Below are 11567 nucleotides of genomic sequence, written 5' to 3'. Positions count from 1 at the left end.
TTATTTATATTATGTCTGGAACACTTTTTGAAAAGCAACTGTTCAATGCATATTTCATTTGTATGAAATATATATTTTAATTGTACTGCTTGCAAATATATTTAAGATCGTGGCGCTTTATAAAAATAAATAAAGTTTGTTATATTTATTGCAAAATTATTGTGCAATAATGTTCTATGTGTATGTGTACTCTCTAAATATATATTCTCTCTTTTTTAATATATTTATAAATATTTTGAATAAATACTTATATTGAGTGAGAGAGAGAGAGAGAGAGAGAGAGAGAGAGAGAAAGACAGAAAAAGAAATGATGCTACTATTATTTGAAAGTTTATAAAAGTAATTAAATCAGCCAAGACATACATCAACGATTGTCTCTATAGTATGCTATATCGATATTTTCGTTCTGCCAAATGCTCGACATATTCCATGGATATGAGAGGCTCGTGCGCGTTCGCTTCAACATACTAACTAAGCGAGATCGCAGTTAAACAGACGTCGCACGTATTTGCGACGTGTGGTGTAAAGTCCGTTTCCGTAATTCGAATTAATAGAACTGTGCACCGCCGTCGTCGCCATCGCCGTCATCGTCGTCGTCACCCCCGCTGCCAGCCTCGAAGTTAAAGGCAGCCTATTCCCGGGAAGCTCTCGGCGCATTCGAGCAAACGAGCCGCGACAGTCGAGCGAAATGCAATTTCGAGGACGAGCGGCGGTATGCCGGGGGTTTGAAGGCAGAACACGGAAGGGGGATGGTTTAAGAAGAAGATGAGAAGGAGTGAGGATCAGCGTGTCGTTTCGAGAGCTGCTCGATACATAGTACGTGGGGTAACGAGAATTTTATGCGAGAGCACATCTCCTCCCTCGCCTCCTCACTCTTTTCGCTTATTCTCCCTTTCGTCCTCCTTTTGTATCTCCGTTCCTTCTTTCTTTTCTTCCTTCCTTCCTTCCTTCCTTCCTTCTTTCTTCTGCATACATCTTCGTCTCTCGCTTCTTCGCGAAAAGAATCGCAGTACAGGATGTATCTTGTGGATAACCGTGACGGACGGGGAAGAAAAGAGGGGATATGTCTCCAATTTCCTAAGTAACTTCTGCTCTTCTGCGGATACCAAAACCCACTGTAGTTTCGCGTGCAGACGTACGCTCTCGCAAGAAAGAGACACGGATTGGACTTATCGTCGCGTATGCGCGCGTGTATTTATCCATGTGGATACACGCACAGCCTCTATAACTGTAGAATAGGAGGAGGGAGTTCGCACTTTATTGTTAGCTCTGATTTGAGAGAATCTATCCAATAATTCCGCTAATATCTACCTATTGAGATATTTAAAATTAAAAGTACCACGTATCATAATTTTATAAGTAGTGATTGGCAAGAACTTGTTCCTAAAATCTTATCTATTTTTAATTTAGTTTAATAATATAGTTTTTAGTTTAATAATAATCTAAATATTAGATACGTCTAAATGATGTAAAATTTACTTTTTTTTTTGGTAAAAAAATACAACTGAATTTTAAAACGACTTTGTACAATTGTTCACATTTTATCGTAATTATTTTTATTGTTTTAGAAACAATTTATAAAAAGATCTAAATTCTAGATTCTGAAAATCGACATCTTTTTAAAAAATTAAAGAATTTTTATCAATTATATTTATTACTAACAATGAGTTAAAAAGCTCAAATTTTTTTAAACTTCCATTAAACGTGCAAATCTGTAGGACAGATATACGCCAATGGCACGTATCTCTGTATATATGTTTTTCTTAGTCTAAAGGAACGGAGGTATGTGTACTTCGGGCACGTAGAAAGTCAAACTGGCTAGTAAATTGAGAGTCCGTGCCACAGTTTTGGCGAATTTCCAAGGAGGCGAATCTCTTCCTTGTTCGTTTCGTGAGCGACAACCGTCGTCTGAATTATCCGCGGGTGTCAAGGTAAAAGGCTCGATCGTTAATGAAAAGCACTATCGCAGAGTAATAAAGTCAAAATTTTCTTCATTGTTCGTTTCAAAGATTAATCTTTTACTAGATACATGTATTAAAGTTAATAAATATTGCTTTATTAATGATATATTTTTTTCATCTAGACAAAATTTCCAACTTTTTTTACGTTTCTTGCAAAGACATTTAAATTCTTCTACTTTCTTAAAAGTTATCTGATTTGAATAATTAAGTAAATATTGTCTGAAAATGGTAGTATTCCATGTCTGAAAATAAAAACTGTATTCGCATGACATAGAATCGCCGTGTTAAAAGGATCATGCGTGCTGCCTGACCTGTCCGACTAACACCACAAAGCATGTCTACGTAAGGCTTGAATTTCCATCCTGGGCAATTATTCTGGTAATTAACGTCGACGGGTCATAAGGGTAGCGCGCACAGGCCCGAATGGGCTGGGGTCGCCTGAGTTTATTACAAAGATATACGGCACCCGGAGACCCACACTCGTTCGCGTTTTGTACGCGCGCAATATATACTTTCACGCTTCCGGCGGCTGCCCGGAGAATTTCAACTATTTCCGTGGATGATGGACGCTCCTGAAACTGTCCCGGTCGTTTGTGAAGCACCGTTACGGACAAACATGCGACTTAATAATGGGCGCGTTACGCGTAATCTATGTGCAAGTTCCGTCTCGTACGCAATGCATTAATTCATCTGCTAATTGCTGAAACACCTGTAAAATGTTCATAACGAGTGTACAGAATGCAGAATCTAGTGTAAATACCATTTTCTAATTCAATATAACTTTATTATTTTGTGTTCAGAATCTGCAGATCTCTAAACGTGTGAAATTAAAATTTTACGATTGAAAAGTCCATTGCGTTTAGATAGAAAAAAATATTTTATTTCAATGAAAAAAAATCGAATTGTATTAATATTGGTATTATATTGGTGAGATATCATTTCAATGCTATGCAAATGATTATATTTAGATTTGTCAACTAACTACTTAAAAGTAAAGACAACGTTTGCTATAAAAGTGTACCATGCTTACAATATTTCTAATTAATAAAAAGTCTGCACAATGGTAGCAGAAAATCGATATGTCTTTCGTCACAAATCAACAAATTTGAGGTCCCTGTTCCACTTTAAAGAATCGGTGCCTCACGAAATCGCTGTCACGAATGGTGGCGGCTGCTGAGCGCGGCCGAACTGTGACGCGCAATATAGCAATAAATCAGGCGAACGGAAAACTAAGGGGTAAAATAGAAAAAGCTTGTAGAGTAGACTTGGAGACGTGCCAGAGTAACGAGCAGTCACTGGGTGAGCCCGTGGCCTTTGTGGCCTTCGCGGTTGCCTCTTCGGTTGCTTCCATGCTTTTTCGCCTTCTTCTATTTTCTTCCTTTGTTTTTTCACTACGCCTCATACAGTTTCCGATCTTCCTCGTCGGTTCTTCCTTCACGTGCTGCCCTCGACTCTCTTGTGTACCAGCCGTCATCTAAATCTATGTACGTAGTTAGCGACGATTCGCGCCATACATCACACGACGGCAAATAGTTCATAAGTAATAGTCGTTGTCTTCACGGTATTTTGACTCCAGTTCATGATTCTCCATTTAAGTGTTTTGTTCCATTTTCATTCTCACTTTATATCTACAAGGTGTTTCTCTTTTATTTTCTTATAAATTTTTAAGCGTCTTTACATTCCTTCGCATTTATTGATACTAAAAGGCGGTTGATTTTATTCCAGTGAACGCTGAGACTCACGAAAAGTCAGCATTCCTCGTGAATTTTGTCGCTGCTGGTTAATTATTACTAATAAGGAGAAAGTACGAATTTACAGAGAATGTTTCGCTTTCACCATTAACTGATAAATTCTTTGATATTTTGTTAAACGTACGAAAAATGGAGAATTTTTAAATTTCATGATTAATATCTTCTTTTTCTTCTCCCTAATATACGCGCCATACATTATTACGTATCCTACTTTTCTGCGTTTCCGTTTCCTGTGCTCTCCGCCGGTCGAGAACGATTAATGCAAATTTTATTGCCAGATTCCACCAGCACGTATCACGGCGTAATAACTTGGTTTGTCGTTGCCGTTCGCAAGCTGTGCATGCTGACGCGATTAGAATTAATTAATTACACGTCCCCAATTTTTCATAATTTTCGTCTTGAGCGAGATTCTATAATGAGATATAATCACTGATAATGTAATTTAATAAATATTTTTCTAAATTTTTCTTTGTTCAAATATTTATTTAAAATTTTGGTTAAAAATTTCAAAGATAAGTAAGCCACGTTCTAATAGTCTTTCTAATTGCTTCAGTCCCTGTCACTAATACTTTCTCTATATTCACCTTTGATCACTGTTTTTGAATTCCTACGTCTGATAAGACACGCCTGGAGCGACGCTCCCAATTATGTATCGCTTGAATTTCAAGCGAAACGGTGAGAGCGAATGGGTACGACGATAAATCGCCGTGCAGCTTCCAGAAAGAGACAAACGTAAAACGTGTCGAGATGGAAGCGGGAGATCGGGGATATTCGAAAAGGAGGTCACCACGAAAGTTCAGACACCGAGGCGATCGGCAATCAGGTTTGGGCCACGACTTTCTTCTCGTGCTCCAAACAGGTTTCATCGATGAAGGGTATTTGACCTTGAGAACCTCTGACCATGATCCAGAAAACAACTGTAACTTCCTCATTCATTTCAGTTGATCTCACCTCTTTTCCCAATTACTTATTGTCTTTATCGATAAATCGTTTCTTCATGTTACTATATAAATAATTAAGCCGGTAATTACATCGCTCAATGAATAAAAGTAAAGCAATATAGATTTTATCTAACAAAGCGTAAATGTTTTATATCTATATGTAATGCAATAGTTTTTACAAAAAAAGATTTTACAAAGAAGTTGATAATGATGATGAAAAAGGATGAACATTCATGAAACAGCAAGAGTAGGGCTAATATAACTTTTAAACCACTATAATCTCACAGACTGCTATTGAAACGTTACATTTGTCAACCATTTTCTTATTTGTCACCATTTAAATATATTTTATTTCTACTGTATACGAGATTTTTTTGTTAAGCCTCACATTAAAACATAGTTTTCTTTTTCCCCATCGCAAATATTCAGAAAACATACATTTTTATTATAATTAACTTATAAAATTAGTGAGAGCATAATAGCGGTAATTTTTTTGAGCGTGGTGGTTTAAAGGTTAATGAAACATTATTACAACGAGAACTCGTTGAAACATGTGGTATTGTCTTACTCTAACACATTTTCGTAACAGTTTAGAGGAGCCCCTCATATTCGCAATTTTACGTAAGTTTGCGAATTCTGCTTCACTAAAATGTTATCCCTTATCTTAACTTTCACTACTCGTTCCACTTACTCTTTTGACATCCTAGGTACGCATTTCCGAGTTTGCGAAGCCATTTAACAAACTTTCCACATAAGAATATACGGTTACATGATTTTATTATGATTTAATAAGTTAAATTATATTAGCCAATTTTTTTTGTAAGATAAACGTGTTTTGTTTCTTATTTTAACAGACAAAGCATTTTGTATTTATATGTTAAAAATCATCAAATATTTTCTTTATATCAAAAACTGACTGTAGAATCTTTTGGATTTACTTTGTAAAAGTTTTCAGATTTATCTTAGAGAATTTGAAGCTGTTAATATTTTAACATACTTTATACGAAAATGTCAGCTTCAAATTCATTGCAATATATCTATAGGTAAAAGAAACGTATATATAGATAAAGAAATGTGATGTGTGCGTAGTCTTATCGATTATTATTTTAGCCTGTGACGCGATTCCTGCGTACATAAAAAGTGATTTTACCTACTAGACGCACGGGGGAGTGGTTTGATGGCGGAAAAGTGTTTGCCGACATGCCGAATCGATTTCGAATGACGGGAGATCTAGCACCTCGAGCATCCAGGATCCATCTAAACTGGGATCTTTCGATTTAGAGTCTCCTTCCGACGTCGCAGGATATGGGATACGGCAGCGTAGTTTCGCTCCGGTGAAGGTTCCTGTTTCCAGAGGAAAAGGGAGTTGAAGGAGGCCCTTTTCGCTTTTCCTGGAATTTTATCTGTCTGGCGTAGGATACCTCCGTCTTAGGAGGGGTATAAGGGGACGAGGCTATAATACCGGCAAGGGTAAGATAAGACAAGACGTGGAGAGGAGTTCGTCCGTCACTGCAGCGAAATTCCGTCCGCAATCTCTGAAGGAATCTTTGGTATCCCAGCAGCCAACGGCTGTACAGCCCTCCTGTATACAGTCTTGTTCCCTCCGATCCTCGTGGCAGTCTCGTGGAGCTTCGGTTAAGACACGCGAGAAGGGCCGCCAACGTACGGGATGGACAGAGGAGTAAGAAAACGAAAAGACAAATGAGGAAATGTGGAAGTTCGTTGACTCGGACAGGGGACGCGGGGAAGGAAACTGATAAAGTAATAGTTTCATTTTATGACGAGGAAACGGCCCGGGAAATATGTGCAGCCCGAATGAGGACTCATCCTCGTTGCTGGCTCTCGGATCTCCGGCGGGCATCGACTTGTCGGCCACGCTTTTTCATCACTCTAAGCGACGGCATGTGTGTTGCGAGTGCCTTCGAGGGTCAGTATAACACGACGATCATAACGGATATCAGAGTGATGAGCTACGCGGAAATATGAAAAAAATTTACCAAAAGAGATACGAGATGATGTGGTGAAAGAATGAATTTTAATTAAATATCAGTAACGTATTAAATTTAAAATATAAGTATATTTAAACGTTCAACAGTCAGCTTAAAAGCACTGGTAATAATTATAATTTTCTTTTTACTATTTCTATAAGAAATTTGTAGATGCAACATATATTTTAATTTAATCTCTGCATTCTATGTATAATTATATTATATGCAATGTATAGTTTTGTATAAAGAAATAATTTTGTATGTGAATAGACGCAAATGTCATTTGATGACATACAGGATTCATTTGGTCGATTCAGAGCCTTGAACTATGATATTCTACGAGAAAAAAAAAGAAAGAATGAAGGAATTATCATTTATAAGTCTCAATTAAGGTTAATTATGCGACACTTGCTATGGAGAAAATTTTTGTTGGAGAAAAAACATTTCTTCGTCTTGATGTACGATTCTCTTTATTTCTGTTAATAATACTGATGATTATGGTGAGACCGAGGTGTGTAAAAGTGCAACTCATAATGTGATCACTGATTAATATTAAATTGCCTCCTGCTATTATAGGATAGCAAGCAACTACTTTCACAACAGTAAATAATACTTTAAAAATTTTTCATAAAGTGTATTTAACTATGTGATTTTCATTAACTACTAATCTTATCTAATTAATATTAATAAAAAAATTTAATTAGTATTAATAACCAAATAGAAACTTTGCCTTTAAAAATTTTTAGACGTTTTAGTTAAAATGGTATATCCAAACAAATCCTTTTATTTATTTTGTATATGCTGAAATCATGTATATTTTATTCACATTGTGCAACATCAACGATCTAAATCGCCGATAAACTCAAAGTTTTTATTGTGCTATATTTTTTACAATGTAGTTTCCCCGTGCCAAAAATTCTAAGGTTTGCACACAGTTCTCGTAATAAAGTTATATACTTAAAGAAGTGAAAAGTAAGTAGCATTACATGAATTGCTTTTTTAATGCTTAATGCAAATGCAAGAAATAAAAACTGTTCTTATTATAACGAAGCAAAAGTTTCGTAAGTGTATTCATAAAGAATATTAAGTTTTGTGTATGTGCGTTCTAATTCAAATATTTTCTTATTCTTATTTTATTTTTGTTAGTCAAATAGATTTATCAATATTTATTTTACAAGATAAAATTTGAAAAATTAAGAAAAGATCGATTAATACTTGTTTTACAAGTTTATAGAAAAATATCTTTTTACTTCTTTTCATTAAATTTTTATATTCCTAGATAATCTATTACATAACTATTGACGCAGCTGTTGTCATCGTGACCGTTAACAACCGCGACGCGGCACATTGATTACTCTTCTGTGCGATAATAGAAAAGTTAACTCATTGATAATTTTCTTCAGGAAATCGGCACCGTGTCTCATCTACAGGCAAAGTCGAGAAATTTGCATACCATTGCGCTCAAAAACAAGGTCACGTGTGACCTCGATATATAAAAGAGGGCAAGAAAAGTCGATCGAGTACAGTCAGATGCAGAAAATTAATCATTTATAAATATCGATTTTTTTCTTCTTATGGTTAGGGATAGCGTTACTTAATTCGACAAGTCATTTCACTTTAAATTTATATACTTTTATTTAGGTATTGCATTTTATACGTCAATTTAATGCAAAATGTTTTATCATATTGTACAGGTGTCAATAAATAACGATTAAATTAAAATAGAGTATAGTAATTTACGTCATTTAATAAGTCGTGATTTAAATTAGTGTACGGTTCGGTAGCATGTAATTCATGCTACCTGTTATATCCGACAATTGCTCGTTTATTGATCAAATTACAGCATTCACTTTCATCTAGATTACACTAACAACCCGTTACGGTTGATATGTAAGACGAGCTTACCGTTCAGATATAATGTTTGATGATGCATGCTCCGCATGTCGATATGTGTAGAAAGTAAAGTGTGTCCGACAAATAAAGACCATTTCCTATTTCATTTACTTTCTGTGATGCACCGAGTCGTAAAACAAGTTTATTTATACTTTCGCATATACCTATCGCATATATTACCTATTGCATACGTAATAATATAACATACTTTATTTGTGCAATACATATATATAATTTGAAATATATATGTTCATAAAGAAATTGTCCTAGAAGATCTTACTACATGAATATTTACGAGAACGTATAAATATGTATTAAACATATAATTAAGTAAAAGTGATGAGAGATAATAGCCGTGAAGCACATGTACGCAATTAATTCGAACAATTTAACTCGCTGCTCTAAATTACTAATTACTCTTTGTATAAGGTATGTAGATTAGATAAGTTTATCTCTTAGAAAAATGCAGATTATACGTAATGAGCGATCCGTACAATAAAGCACGTACTACAATTTATTATCAGAATAGAGAAATTCTAATCATTATGAGATCCTTGCACGATATAACAATATTTAAATGAAATGCTCCATTTAACATAAGTTATTAATATAAACTTCTTCTCATTACTTAACTGTTTTTGCATTTTAGAATTTATAAATTTACAATCATAATATTCTTATTTTATTATAATTCTTTTTCAAATTTCAACTTTATTGTAAAGTCGATAAAACAAGTTAAACGTCAAACGTTAAACATTTTTTTTTTTTATATTTGTACAGTGTATCCAATTTTCTAACCTAAATTTGTGTACTCAATACAATATATATATATCACAATAAAAGAACGTAAAAGCGACGATACTTTTATTGACAGGTCGCTGTTCTATAATTTAATTAGAATGTCTCTTTTGAGGGAAGTAATTGGCACAGATTTCTCGTTTTTCCTATTTCAAGCCATTGGTTCACTTCACGTCAATGATTAGTTCAAATTGTCTACGAACGTATTTTTGGCGCGTAGCGTGCCGATTGCGCGTGACTGGAGTAACAGTATTGTATCGTATCTCTTGATCCACGAAGCGATGGGAAAAGAGTAGCATGATCTAATTCTCATTTCAGCTTCCGGGCATGTACAACGTTTCAACGGCGATTAACAGTTTTCGCGGATATCGCTGTATGTGTTACGGCACAATAAACTCCCGTTCTAATATTTTCTCCATATGATCGGATTACGTAAACGTTTTCTGTTATGTGTAAACGTACGGATACGCGAGATTTTGTATTTGTCGGGTGTGGGGAAGTAAACACAGAACTTCTGTATAAGCACGAGCTACCGCTTAGGGTAGAATAAGACACTTTCTCTGGTTGTCGAGCGTTGGATTTCATGAGATGTCTTCTGTTTCTCGTGCCGGAATTCAGCACAAAGTAAGCGATTTGTGGTCAAAGAATAATGACTGACGGCTTAGGTCTTTTATTTACAAATTTGATTTTACGCATAAGTACAATAATAGAAGAAACATTGTACAATGCAAATTAGTGAGATATTGCCGATTGTGGTATTGGACTTTTATTCAGCTCACCGTTGATTATTAAGCTTACCTGTTTCTTTTCTTGAAAGTCTATTGAACAGAACTGTTCCGGGAACAGTTCTAGTCGCTCACGGTGTGTTTCTTAATAGTCTACAGTTATTTTTCAAAATAACTACATTTGCATAATAGTGAAAATTTGACAATGGATTAAGGATATCGCATGAATATCAAGGCGAAATAAAATTGATTAAAATTGAATGAAAACTGTCGTCTAATACGCGTTGGGAGATATAGATATAATATTCAAGAAAATAACAGTGGTGATTTTCTCTTATCCTGGGAAACGTGAAGCCTAGGTCGTGCACGTTTAGGCATTTGCCAACGCGGAAAATCTACAATACGAAATAAAGGAGCGTACATTGCGTGAATACACAGTCGCTTCTCTACCATGTATTTGAACACCTATCATTACAATATTATTCGGGCCATTTGCGCTGCTGATTTTCTCCTTCGCAACACTCCATCGTCCCACACAAATTTATCTTTTCTCTCGAGATATCTTCACTTACGTGACAACCGTAACTTTCTAAAGAAATTTCGTCATCGTTACTTTTACAATTCTACATCTTTATCTGCCTGCGATAAAGCATGCACAGCGAATTGCGTATCGTACGTACAAATTGTTTGTACGTGTCTCTAATAAATGTCTCGGCGTTAAGGCATCTGTTCAGTTCTTTTCTCATTTCCATCTGTATAGATTTATAATTTTTTTACGTTTCCCTAAAAAAAATTACATATTTTTTTAACATACATATTCTTTTTATTATAAAATCCAAAAGAAATTATAAATTATATAAATTTGAGAAATGCAATTTGAGAAAAGACACGTATTTAAGAAAAAAAAACATATATTTGTATATTGTAAAAACGAATTACTTTATTTATGCACACAGACAAGCGTACGTAGAAAGGAGCAAAAAGATTATCTATTGATCAGAGCAACTTCTTTACTCACTTTATGACGCGAATATCGATAAGTAAATAAGCATAAATAAAAGCTTGTTACGTTGACTTAGATCACTGAACCGATCGCTTTGTCGTGCGTTGATCTCGTCGTTACAACGACGCAAACTCGATTTCACGCTCCGTATCATCGAATATCGGAAGGGTATAGGAATCTGGACTGTCTGGTTACGGTTACGATCAGTTAGGCTTTCGACCACGTGAGACAGCTCGACACCTTGGCCTTCTATACACTGTCTTGTTACATGACTGTGACATTCGTAAATCACGTTCAAATCGATTTGCTTGGCGAATAGATTTGTCATGAAATTCTTCATAATAGATATTCCATGATGACAAAATAGATTTAAATACAATAAGTTTTTAATAACATACACGGAGAGAATTTTTTTTTAAATTTACCCTGCAAATCATGTTAATTATGGGACAATATAGTATTTAGGCAAATTTTACTGTGCACTACAATAGGATTTCGCAGTAAAAT

The 11567-nt window shown here is 35.1% G+C and overlaps 1 long non-coding RNA gene across 1 annotated transcript; it reads right to left on the bottom strand.

Annotated features, from left to right (window-relative positions):
• Window positions 1–563: 563 nt before the first annotated feature.
• LOC105449930 lies at window positions 564–3428 on the bottom strand. The gene is made up of 3 exons (XR_974393.1): window positions 2992–3428; window positions 2273–2670; window positions 564–2203 (listed from the first exon to the last, which is right to left on the bottom strand). It is a non-coding gene; the product is annotated as an uncharacterized LOC105449930 (long non-coding RNA).
• Between the last annotated feature and the right edge of the window lie 8139 nt (window positions 3429–11567).

Source organism: Wasmannia auropunctata, unplaced genomic scaffold (genome assembly GCF_000956235.1).
Source record: "Wasmannia auropunctata unplaced genomic scaffold, wasmannia.A_1.0 LD336071.1, whole genome shotgun sequence".
Lineage (NCBI taxonomy): Eukaryota > Metazoa > Arthropoda > Insecta > Hymenoptera > Formicidae > Wasmannia > Wasmannia auropunctata.
Note: the sequence above shows the minus strand (reverse complement) of the source record. Positions and strands in the feature narration are given on the sequence as shown.